We start from the raw sequence: 14031 nt of genomic DNA on the forward strand, positions 1-14031 counted from the left end.
TGAAGGCATGGCCACCAATGTTGGAGCGATTACAATTGGGGCAGCTCAAGTGGTCTGAATTGGAGGAGTGCAGAGATCTCAGAGGGTTGTGGGGCTGGAGAGATTCCAGAGGTTGAGAGGGAAGAGGCAATGGAGGGATTCGAAAACAAAGACAAGAATTTCAAACGAATGAATTTCCTCCAAGGAAGGGAACCTGTCCCCAGCGTGGTCACCTTTCCTGAAATCTGCAGATTTTGATTTGAATTGAATTGAAATTGTCCGTTGGGATTTGAACTCACAGTCTGTATGATCATTTCCGACAGGTCACTGATGCAGAAACATTTCCACAAAATGAGTGTAGCACAGGAGAGCAAGTCACTGCCGTTTCCCTGAGCTAAATAAACAGACTCGACCTGTGTGCAGGAACAGGCGAAGAGATAGAAACCAATGTGTCACTCTGAGTAATTGGAGCTTCGAGGGTTTAAATTATCTGTACAAATGATTATCTGTTCCACAGTTTCTCCGAAACCGAGGGAGTAGCTCAGAACAATTCTGGGCAAGTTAAGCACCCACTTGCGGCACAGTTTTGATTTGTGTGACAGAGAATACTGTCCAACTTGTAAAGTTGCAAACTTTGTTATTTATTCACTCACATGCTTCAATGGTAAGGCTAACCCAAGCCAGACTGTGATAAAATACTTCTAGTATTTAACAAATATGGTGGGATCTTACGGCCTTGCTCGGTCCGAGACCAGAAAATCCCACCCGAGGTCAACGGACATTCCCATTGTCCGCCCCTCACCTGCTCCGATTCTGTGCGGGTGGGGTGGGAGAATTCCAGCGATAGTGTTTGATAAACACTTGCCTGGCTGGGTGCAGCTCCAGCAACACAAAGAACCTCGACAGCATCAAGGACAAAGCAGCCAATGACTGGGACCCCATCCACCAGCTTAAACACTCACTCCCTCTATCACCAACACACAGTGGCAGCCATGTGTACCATCCACAAGGTGCACCGCAGCAACTCACCAAGGCTCCTAATGCAGCACCTTCCAAACCCACAACCTCCCCACCTAGAAGGACAAGGGCAGCAGATACCTGGGAACATCTCAAACTGGAGGTTTCTCTCCAAGTCACTCAACAGCCTGACTTGGAAATATATCACCGTTTCTTCACTGTCGCTGGGTCAAAATCCGAGAGCTCTGTCCCTAACAGCACTGTGGGTGTACCTACACCACATGGACTGCAGCGAGTTCAAGAAGGCAGCTCACCACCACCTTCATAAGGGGCAATTAGGGGTGGGCAATAGACGCTGGCCAGCCAGTGACATTCACACCCTGAGAATGGGTTGACATTAAAATATTGCTGCTGATTTTACAGATCTTTCCCCTTCGTACCCCGATGTACCTGATAAACCCCCACTGCCAGCTGCCACGGATAAAGCAACATTCATTGGCAGTGAAGGGCTTCACACAGCAGGAGCACTTTAGATGCTGGGAATCAATTCACCCACCTTCCCGCCATCGGCTGGCCCCACTCCCCCTCCCCCTCAAACTCCCCCTCAAACTCCCCCTCCCCCTCAAACTCCCCCTCCACCTCCAACTCCCCCTCCACCTCCAACTCCCCCTCCCCCTCAAACTCCCCCTCCCCCTCAAACCCCCCCTCCCCCTCAAACTCCCCCTCCCCCTCAAACTCCCCCTCCCCCTCCACCTCCAACTCCAACCCCCCCTCCCCCTCAAACTCCCCCTCCCCCTCAAACTCTCCCTCCACCTCCAACTCCCCCTCCCCCTCAAACTCCCCCTCCCCCTCCACCTCCAACCCCCCCTCCAACTCCAACTCCCCCTCCCCCTCAAACTCCCCCTCCCCCTCAAACTCCCCCTCCCCCTCCAACTCTCCCTCCACCTCCACCTCCAACTCCCCCTCTGCCTCAAACTCCCCCTCTGCCTCAAACTCCCCCTCCCCCTCAAACTCCCCCTCCCCCTCCAACCCCCCCCTCCAACTCCCCCTCCAACCCCCCCCTCCAACTCCCCCTCCCCCTCCAACTCCAGTGCCAACTGAAGCTCCCTCTCCTCTCACACCAGCCCCCCAATCCCATTCCACCTCATCCCTCACCTCCTCCCCCCATTCTAACTTGCCCCTCCCACTCCAGCCCCAACTCCACCCCTCTCCTCTACCCGCTCCCCACCCCACCCCCTCTTCCCAATTGAATTGTTCGGAGTTGATTGATTTGGATGGTGTAACAGAGTTTCACTCCAATCAGCGCCCTCGAGCTAAGGTGTCGGCAGGAATGGTGATCCGTGCCAATGTGTCAGCTGCTCTGGATGCAGCTTTTGGCACGCTTACCTTATTGATAAAGAAAATACATGAAGAAAAAGACACAGGAGTGCTAAATGTTCCCAGGCATAGTTAATGGAAACAAGACAGAGAATGAAAGCATCGTCACCTTGCTGCCTCCTGGATTGGAGTACTCACACCCCACAAACTGATGGGCAAGAAGAGTCAGTCACTGCTTCAATCACATCACTCCACCCCCCGCCTCAGCCAATTAAACATTTGTTTCTTCGCAATGTCTGACTTAGATCAGAGAGTCAGAAAGTCAGAGAGGTTTACAGCATGGAAACAGGCCCTTCGGCCCAAATTATCCTTGCCGCCCAGTTTTACCATTAAGCTCATCCCAATTGCCCACATTTGGACAATACCCCTCTGTACCCATCTTACCCGTGTAACTGTCTAAATGCTTTTTAAAAGGCAAAATTGTACCCGCCTCTACTACTACCTCTGGCAGCTTGTTCCAGATACTCACCATCCTCTGTATGAAACAACTGCCCTTCTGGACACTTTTGTATCTCTCCCCTCTCACCATAAACCTATGCCTTCTAGTTATAGACTCCCCTACCTTTGGGAAAAAGTATTGACTATATAGCTGATCTGTGCCCCTCATTTTTTTATAAACCTCGATAAGATCATCCCTAAGCCTCCTACACTAGAGGGAAAAAAGTCCCAGTCTATCCAGCCTCTCCTTGTAACTCAATCCATCAAGTCCCGGTAGCATCGTAGTAAATCTTTTCTGCACTCTTTCTGGTTTAATAATATCCTTTCTATAATAGGGTGACCAGAATTGCACACAGTATTCCAAGTGTGGCCTTACCAATGTCTTGTACAACTTCAACAGAACATTCCAACTCCTGTATTCAATGTTCTGACCAATGAAACCAAGCATGCCGAATGCCTTCTTCACCACTCTGTCCACCTGTGACTCCACTTTCAATGAGCTATGAACATGTACCCCTAGATCTCTTTGTTCTATAACTTTTCCCAATGCCCTACCATTAACTGAGTAAGTTCTGCTCTGGTTCGATCGACCAAAATGCATCACCTTGCATTTGTCTAAATTAAACTCCATCTGCCATTCGTCAGCCCACTGGCCCAATTGATCAAGATCCCGCTGCAATTGGAGATAACCTTCCTCACTGTCCACCATGCCACCAATCTTGGTGTCATCTGCAAACTGACTAACCATGCTCCCTATATTCTCATCCAAATCATTAATATAAATGACAAATAACAGTGGACCCAGCACTGATCCCTGAGGCACACTGCTGGTCACAGGTCTCCAGTTTGAAAAACAACCCTCTACAACCATCCTGTCTTCTATCATCAAGCCAATTTTGTATACATTTAGATACTTCACCCTGGATCCCGTGAGATTTAACCTGATGCAATAACCTACCATGTGGTACCTTGTCAAAGGCCTTACTAAAGTCCATGTAGACAACATCAACTGCACTGCCCTCATCTACCTTAGAGTCATAGAGTCATAGAAGAGGTAATCTTCTTGGTTACTCCTACAAAAAACTCAATCAAATTTGAGATATAATTTTGCGCTCACTCAGCCATGTTAACGAGCTCACTGACCTCATCCCCAATTCACGCAGCATTAGGCTGTTAGACTAAATCTGCTTCCTTGCTGATGACAAATTCTATTCTGGCGCGCTCAAAGACACGATTTCCTTAAAAAGCCGTCACAGACACACAAGTGATTCACTACCTTTCTGACAGTTGCTGACCTTCTCATCCCAATTGATATGAAAATAAATAACCCCATTCCCAACACAAGACCACTTTGCTCCATACGTGTGCTCCATGCGTGTGCTCCATGCGTGTGCTCCATGCGTGTGCTCCATGCATGTGCTCCATGCGTGTCTAACTCAGCAGTTACATGGATTACGTACAGCACGAAATAGTCCATTCAGCCCAACCAGTTATTGATGGTGTTTCCTGTCCACTGGAGCTCTTCCCGATAAATGTTGTGAATGCCGCGATAACGGAGTATATTCTCCAGTTGTGATTAAGGCCAGCTGATAACAATTGGGGAAAGGTTTGCGCTCAGAGATGTGAACCTAATATATAACCTCATCTCCCCAGCTGTGAGGGGAGAATGTTTGTAGAAGAGTAAAGTAGTCCATACTTTGGTCTCACTGGATCTTGTTGAAAACAGACTGGCTCCAGTTCATTCATCAAATTAACACCATAATCATTGCTCAATCTATCACTGGAATCTTCCATTCCTTTCACTCTCCTGTGTTTGTCAGCCAAATCCTTAAATGTATCTAACACACTCAACTCAACAACTCCGGAGTCCCACACTCAGCACTCTCTGGGTAAAGATGTTTCTCCAGAATTTCCCATTGGATCTCTGGATGACTGTCTTATATTGCGGTCTCCAGGAACATCCTGGAGTTCAGTTACTAGTGGTGTACCGCAAGGATCTGTTTTGGGGCCACTGCTGTTTGTCATTTTTATTAATGACCTGGATGAGGGCATGGAAGGATGGATTAGTAAATTTGCGGATGACACTAAAGTCGGTGGAGTTGTAGACAGTGCGGAGGAAGTGGCAGGTTACAGAGGGACATAGATAAGCTGCAGAGCTGGGCTGAGAGGTGGCAAATGGAGTTTAATGCGGAAAAGTGTGAGGTGATTCACTTTGGAAGGAGTAACAGGAATACAGAGTACTGGGCTAATGGTAAGATACTTGGTAGTGTGGATGAACAGAGGGATCTGGGTGTCCATGTGCATAGATCCCTGAAAGTTGGCACCCAGGTTGATAGGGTTGTTAAGAAGGCGTACGGTGTGTTAGCTTTTATTGGTAGAGGGATTGAGTTTCGGAGCCAGGAGGTCATGCTGCAACTGTACAAAACTCTGGTCTGGCCGCATTTGGAGTATTGCGTACAGTTCTGGTCGCCGTATTATAGGAAAGATGTGGAAGTGTTGGAAAGGGTGCAGAGGAGATTTACCAGGATGTTGCCTGGTATGGTGGGAAGATCGTATGAGGAAAGGCTGCGGGGCTTGAGGTTGTTTTCGTTAGAGAGAAGAAGGTTAAGAGATGACTTAATAGAGGCATACAAGATGATCAGAGGATTAGATAGGGTGGATAGTGAGAGCCTTTTTCCTCGGATGGTGATGGCTAACACGAGGGGACATAGCTTTAAATTGAGGGGTGAGAGATATAGGACAGATGCTAGAGGTAGGTTCTTTACTCAGAGAGTAGTAAGGGCGTGGAATGCCCTGCCTGCAGCAGTAGTGGACTCGTCAACATTAAGAGCATTCGAATGGTCATTGGATAAACATATGGATGATATTGGAATAGTGTAGATTAGAGGGGCTTTAGATTGGTTCCACTGGTCGGCGCAACATCGAGGGCCGAAGGGCCTGTACTGCGCTGTAATGTTCTATGTTCTATAAGACCAAGGAGCAGAAGGAGGCCATTCAGCTCATCAAGACTGCTCTATCATTCAATGAGATCATGGCTGATCTGACTGTGGTCTATTTCTGCTCTTTCTCACAAGAGGAAACATTCTCTCTTTCCACTCTATCAAAACCTTGCAAAATTATAATGTTGAATAGGTCAGCCCTCATTATTTTTTAAGTTTAAGTTTATTTATTAGTGTCACAAATAGGCTTACATTAACACTGCAATGAAGAAGTTATTAAGAAAATCCTCTCGTCGCCACACTCCAGCGCCTGTTGGGTACACTGAGGGAGAATTTAGCACAGCCAGTACACCCTAACCAGCATGTCTTTTGGACTGTGGGAGGAAACTGGAGCACCCGGAGGAAACCCGCTCAGTCACGGGGAGAACATGCAGACTCTGCACAGACAGTAACCTAAGCCAGGAATTAAACCTGAGTCCCAGTCAGATCAGCCATGATCTTATTGAGTGCTAACCACTGTGTCACCCCAAGAGAGACCCAGCCTGTCAATCCTTCCCTGATATGTAGGTAGACGAGGCTATTCAGCCCATCGTACCTGTGCCAGCTCTTTGAAAGAGATATCCAATTATTCCCACTCCACTCTGCTCTCTCCCCAGAGCTCTGCAAATATTCCCCATCAAATATTCATCCATCTGAAAGTTCTGATTGAGTCTGTTTCGACTGCCCTTTCAGATAGTGCCTTCCAGATCACAGCAACTTGCTGTGTGGAACAATTCTCATCTCCCCATCTGGTTCTGAAGCCATTTGCCGTCAATCTGTATCCTTCTGGTTACCCACCCTCCTCTTATTGGGAACAAAGTTTTCCTTATTTACTCTGTCAAAACACTTCCTAAATTTGAACACCTCAATTAAATCCCCCCTTAACCTTCTCTGCACCAAGGAGAATAATCCCAGCTCCTTTAGCATCTCCACTTTTGATTTGATTTATTTTTTAAAATTCATTTGTGAGACATGGGTGTCGCTGGCTGGGCCAGCATTTATTGCCCATCCCTAGCTGCCCTTGGAAGGCAGTTGAGAGTCACCCACATTGCTGTGGTTCTGGAGTCACATGTAGGCCAGACCGGGTAAGGCCGGCAGAAGGGTATTAGTGACCCAGATGGGTTTTTCTGACAATCGACAATGGTTTCATGATCATCCCAGCATCTGCCATGGTGGGATTCGAACCCAGGTCCCCAGAACATTAGTTGAGTTTCTGGATTAATAGTCTAGTGATAATACCAATAGGCCAATGCCTCCCCATTATTGTCACAAGTATACAGTGAAAAGTATTGTTTCTTGCGCACTATACAGACAGAGCATACCGTACATAGGGAAGGAAAGGAGAGGGTGCAGAATGTACTGTTACAGTCATAGCTAGGGTGTAGCGAAAGACCAACTTAATGTGAGATAGGTCCATTCAAAAGTCTGATGGCAGCAGGGAAGATGTTCTTGAGTCGGTTGGTACATGTCCTCAGATTTTTGTTTTCCTGATAGAAGAATGTGGGAGAGAGAATGTCCGGGATGCATGGGGTCCTTGGTTATGCTGGTTGCTTTTCCAAGGCAGCGGGAAGTGTAGACAGAATCAATGGATGGGAGGCTGGTTTGAGTGATGGACTGGGCTTCGTTCACGACCTTTTATCGTTTCTTGCGGTCTTGGGCAGAGCAGGAGGCATACCAAGCTGTGATACAACCAGAAAGAATGCTTTCTATGGTGCCTTTGTAAAAGTTGGTGAGAGTTGTAGCTGACATGTCAAATTTCCTCAGTCCTCTGAGAAAGTAGAGGCGTTGGTGGGGCTTTCTTCACTATAGTGTCGGCATGGGGGGGACAAGGCAGGTTGTTGGTGATCTGGACACCTAGAAACTTGAAGCTCTCGACCATTCCTACTTCAATCCCGTTGATGTAGACAGGGGCATGTTCTCCTTTACGCTTCCTGAAGTCGATGACAATCTCCTTCGTTTTGTTGACATTGAGAGAGAGATTATTGTTGCCGCACCAGTTCACCAGATTCTCTATCTCATTCCTGTACTCCTGGTGTCCATTGTCTTTCGAGATGTCTTCTGGAAAGTGATTCCAGCAGTCAGATTTGACTTACATAGAACATAGAACATAGAACATTACAGCGCAGAACAGGCCCTTCGGCCCACGATGTTGCACCGACCAGTTAAAAAAAAACTGTGACCCTCCAACCTAAACCAATTTCTTTTCGTCCATGAACCTATCTACGGATCTCTTAAACGCCCCCAAACTAGGCGCATTTACTACTGATGCTGGCAGGGCATTCCAATCCCTCACCACCCTCTGGGTAAAGAACCTACCCCTGACATCGGTTCTATAACTACCCCCCCTCAATTTAAAGCCATGCCCCCTCGTGCTGGATTTCTCCATCAGAGGAAAAAGGCTATCACTATCCACCCTATCTAAACCTCTAATCATCTTATATGTTTCAATAAGATCCCCTCTTAGCCGCCGCCTTTCCAGCGAAAACAATCCCAAATCCCTCAGCCTCTCCTCATAGGATCTCCCCTCCATACCAGGCAACATCCTGGTAAACCTCCTCTGCACCCTCTCCAAAGCCTCCACATCCTTCCTGTAATGTGGGGACCAGAACTGCACACAGTACTCCAAGTGCGGCCGCACCAGAGTTGTGTACAGTTGCAACATAACGCTACGACTCCTAAATTCAATCCCCCTACCAATAAACGCCAAGACACCATATGCCTTCTTAACAACCTTATCTACTTGATTCCCAACTTTCAGGGATCTATGCACACATACACCTAGATCCCTCTGCTCCTCCACACTATTCAAAGTCCTCCCGTTAGCCCTATACTCAACACATCTGTTATTCCTACCAAAGTGAATTACCTCACACTTCTCCGCATTAAACTCCATCCGCCACCTCTCGGCCCAACTTTGCAACCTGTCTAAGTCTTCCTGCAAACTACGACACCCTTCCTCACTGTCTACCACACCACCGACTTTGGTGTCATCAGCAAATTTGCTAATCCACCCAACTATACCCTCATCCAGATCATTAATAAATATTACAAACAGCAGTGGCCCCAAAACAGATCCCTGAGGTACTCTCTGGGTGAAGAAATTTCTCCTCATTTCCAGTCTAGTTCTTTCTGACAATTATGTAAATTCTGTGGCCTGAGCTAACTGACACACCAACAAACAGAAACAGTACAAGTCAAATCCTGCAGAATCTGTAATATCTCTGCTCGAACCCAGCTCAACCTTCTTAAAGTAAGTAAAATAAAGTTTATTAATTAGTCACAAGTAAGGCTTACATTAACACTGCAATGAAGTTACTGTGAAATCCCGCTTTGCTCTAAGGAGAACAATCCCAGCTTCTCCAATTGAAGTTGCTCATTCCTGGGAACATTCTAGTAAATCTCCCTCCGCCCCCGACCCGAGACCTTGATAATGTGGAACCTTGAACTGAACAGAACAGTCCACCAGGGACCAAACCGGTTTGTAAAGGTTTAGTTTCTATTTGTCCCAATAATCTGCCCCTCCCGTCTGCTGTCCCTTCCCCACCCCCCTACCGACACACACGCCCCCCACACACACACACCCACCCCCCCCCCCCCCCCCCCGCCTCCACCTCCGCCCACATTAATGTGAATGAAGATAGCAAACTGAAAGGTTTGGCTTCACTTTGACCATGACAACCAGCCTGGTGAAGAACACTATTGCCCCCTGCTGCTAATCCACTAAATTACATCTAAAACTCCGGGGAAGTTCAGGCAAAACCTGAAAGCAGCTTTTACACTGCAGAAACAGGAGGCCATTCAGCCCCTCAAATTTGTTTCTCTGTATCTACTCTGTCCAGATCCCTCGTGATTTTGTATACCTCTATCAAATCTCCTCACAAGCCTCTCTTCTCCAATGAGAAGTCTCCAATCTTCTCCAATCTTTCTTTTACAAAACTGAAGTAGGTGAATTGTATCTATTGGAAAGGATCTACTTGTTTCCAGGTGTCCTTATTGTGTATCCCAGTTGGGTCCTCCTTGCTCTGCACACTATCGATCACATCACCAACCCCGCTCTGATTCTGTACCTCTCTATGAGTTGTGCCCAAGATTTAAAGCGAATTGTCCAGGTATCACTCCCCACTCCCCATCATGTCAAAGAACAAACAAAGAACAAAGAACAGTACAGCACAGGAAACAGGCCCTTCGGCCCTCCAAGCCTGTGCCGCTCATTGGTCCAACGAGACCATTCGTTTGTATCCCTCCATTCCCAGACTGCTCATGTGACTATCCAGGTACGTCTTAAACGATGCCAGCGTGTCTGCCTCCACCACCCTACTTGGCAGCGCATTCCAGGCCCCACCACTCTCTGTGTAAAAAACGTCCCTCTGATATCTGAGTTATACCTCGCCCCTCTCACCTTGAGCCCGTGACCCCTCGTGATCGTCACCTCCAACCTGGGAAAAAGCTTCCCACTGTTCACCTCACTATACCCTTCATAATCTTGTACACCTCTATTAGGTCTCCCCTCATTCTCCGTCTTTCCAGGGAGAACAAGCCCAGTTTACCCAATCTCTCCTCATAGCTAAGACCCTCCATACCAGGCAACATCCTGGTAAACCTTCTCTGCACTCTGTCTAAAGCCTCCACGTCCTTCTGGTAGTGCGGCGACCAGAACTGGACGCAGTACTCCAAATGTGGCCTAACCAGCGTTCTATACAGCTGCAACATCAGACTCCAGCTTTTATACTCTATACCCCGTCCTATAAAGGCAAGCATACCATATGCCTTCTTCAGCACCTTCTCCACCTGTGTTGCCACCTTCAAGGATTTGTGGACTTGCACACCGAGGTCCCTCTGTGTTTCTATACTCCTGATGGCTCTGCCATTTATTATATAACTCCCCCCTACATTAGTTCTTCCAAAATGCATCACTTCGCATTTATCCGGATTAAATTCCATCTGCCATTTCTCCGCCCAATTTTCCAGCCTATCTATATCCTGCTGTATTGCCCGACAATGTTCATCGCTATCTGCAAGTCCAACTCTCACCCAGAGAACTGACCCAGAGCTGCAGAGAGATTCAGGACAGTGACAGTCACTGCCGACATGTTCACTCAGGGCAGAAGCTCCCAGATACTGCACTGTAAATGTACTCTACCATATCTTACACCAGGCATTATGTATCATTAGAAACATAGAAACATAGAAAACTACAGCACAAACAGGCCCTTCGGCCCACAAGTTGTGCCGAACACATCCCTACCTTCTAGACCTACCTATAACCCTCCATCCTATTAAGCTCCATGTACTCATCCAGGAGTCTCTTAAAAGACCCGATTGAGTTTGCCTCCACCACCACTGACGGCAGCCGATTCCACTCACCCACCGCCCTCTGTGTGAAAAACTTACCCCTAACATTTCCTCTGTACCTACCCCCCAGCACCCTAAACCTGTGTCCTCTCGTAGCAGCCATTTCCACCCTGGGAAGAAGCCTCTGAGAGTCCACCTGATCTATGCCTCTCAACATCTTACACACCTCTATTAGGTCTCCTCTCATCCTACGTCTCTCCAAGGAGAAAAGACCGAGCTCCCTCAGCCTATCCTCATAAGACATGCCACTCAATCCAGGCAACATCCTTGTAAATCCCCTCTGCACCCTTTCAATCTTTTCCACATCCTTCCTGTAATGAGGCGACCAGAACTGAGCACAGTACTCTAAGTGGGGTCTGACGAGGGTCTTATATAGCTGCATCATTATCCCCGGACTCCTAAACTCAATCCCTCGATTGATAAAGGCCAGCACACCATACGCCTTCTTAACCACCTCCTCCACCTGCGGGGCCGATTTTAGAGTCCTATGGACCCGGACCCCAAGGTCCTTCTGATCCTCTACAGCACTAAGAGTCTTTCCCTTTATATTGTACTCATTATTGCCGAGTTTGAGGGATATTTATGTTTTTTACGTGCACAAAGCAGAAGGCAAAATTTTTTAAACAGTTCTTGACTCAAGCCTCGGCTACAGTTATTGGAGGTAAAAATAAGAAAGCATCTCCTTCTCACCCCAGGGACCGCCAATTGCCATTGAGATCGAATACCAGAAGTTAGCGCTCTGTTAACTCTTCCATCCTGATTGTCTCTCTGCTGTTTGGCTCTTTAAACAACTGTGTGTGTACAGCCACACAAAACAGTGAAGGACCACACTCTAAAATAAAACTCTCCAAAAAACAGGAGTGGGAATGCTATTTTTGTTGAGATTTTATGGGATTTTGATGTCACAGGCAAATTTGGCCAGCATTGGCCAGCTGTATTTTGCCTTTGAACTGAGTGGGTCATTCGGCAATTTCAGAGTCACCCACATTGCTGTGGGTCTGGAACACAGGTAGGCCAGACCAGGTAAGGACGGCAGATTTCCTTCCCTAAGGGACATCAGTGAACCAGATGGGTTTTTACAACAATTGATAGTTTCTTGCTCACCATTATAGAGACTAGCTTTATATTTCAGATGCAGTAATCCATTCTGATAGGATAATTAGACGCCATTTTCCCAGAGCATTAACCACAGTTTCGGGATTAGTGCAATAACAAAACTACAATCAAATCCGTCACACAAAATCTCAATGGGACTCACCTCCTTCACATTCAGACTCTCCGCACATATAAAACAGCAAGAATTGGTGAAAAACCAGGAGGAAACATATTCCACATCTGGAATAAGCTGAGGTTATTAAAGGAAAGTGAAACATAGCTGTAAGAGTCACATGATCAGAGGTCACATGGCCATGTGGTCAGCCCATCACATGATCAAACCATCAAGACAAACTTCAAATAGAGTTCACAACCTTTGAGAAAGGCAGAGAATGTGGAGGATGGGAAAGAGATTTACTGGTGAGGAACTAGAGAAGGGGACAGTGCAGAGGGAGCTTTACTCTGTATCTAACCCCATGCTGTACCTGTCCTGGGAGTATTTGATGGGGACAGTGTAGAGGGAGCTTTACTCTGTATCTAACCCCGTGCTGTACCTGTCCTGGGAGTGTTTGATGGGGACAGTGTAGAGGGAGCTTTACTCTGTATCTAACCCCGTGCTGTACCTGTCCTGGGAGTGTTTGATGGGGACAGTGTAGAGGGAGCTTTACTCTGTATCTAACCCCGTGCTGTACCTGTCCTGGGAGTATTTGATGGGGACAGTGTAGAGGGAGCTTTACTCTGTATCTAACCCCGTGCTATCCCTGTCCTGGGAGTGTTTGATGGGGGCACTGTAGAAGGAGCTTAATTCTGTATCTTATCCTGTGCTGTAGATGTCCTGGAAGTGTTTGATGGGGACAGTGTAGAGGGAGCTGTACATAAGAACATAATAAGAACAGAAGAACTAGGAGCAGGAGTAGGCCATCTGGCCCCTCGAGCCTGCTCCGCCATTCAATAAGATCATGGCTGATCTTTTTGTGGACTCAGTTCCACTTACCCGCCCGCTCACCATAACCCTTAATTCCTTTACTGTTCAAAAATGTATCTATCCTTGCCTGAAAAACATTCAATGAGGTAGCCTCAACTGCTTCACTGGGCAGGGAATTCCACAGATTCACATCCCTTTGTGTGAAGAAGTTCCTCCTCAACTCAGTCCTAAATCTGCTTCCCCTTATTTTGAGGCTATGCCCCCTAGTTCTAGTTTCACCCGCCAGTGGAAACAACTTCCCTTTTTCTATCTTATCTATTCCCTTCATAATCTTATATGTTTCTATAAGATCTCCGCTCATTTTTCTGAATTCCAATGAGTATAGCCCCAGTCTACTCAGTCTCTCCTCATAAGCCAATCCTCTCAACTCCGGAATCAGCCTAGTGAATCTCCTCTGCACCCCCCTCCAGTGCCAGTATATCCTTTCTCAAGTAAGGAGACCAAAACTGTACACAGTAGTCCAGGTGTGGCCTCACCAGCACCTTATACAGCTGCAACATAACCTCGCTGTTTTTAAACTCCATCCCTCTAGCAATGAAGGACAAAATTCCATTTGCCTTATTAATTACCTGCTGCACCTGCAAACCAACTCCTTGAGATTCCTGCACAAGGACACCCAGGTCCCTCTGCACAGCAGCATGCTGCAATTTTTTACCATTTAAATAATAGTCCATTTTGCTGATATTCCTACCAAAATGAATGACCTCACATTTGCCAACATTGTACTCCATCTGCCAGACCCTCGCCCACTCACTTAGACTATCTATATCCCTTTGCAGACTTTCAGCGTCCTCTGCACACTTTCCTCTTCCACCCATCTTAGTGTCATCTGCGAATTTTGACACACTACACTTGGTCCCCAACTCCAAA

The sequence above is a fragment of the Mustelus asterias genome, chromosome 14, assembly GCF_964213995.1.
Source record: "Mustelus asterias chromosome 14, sMusAst1.hap1.1, whole genome shotgun sequence".
Lineage (NCBI taxonomy): Eukaryota > Metazoa > Chordata > Chondrichthyes > Carcharhiniformes > Triakidae > Mustelus > Mustelus asterias.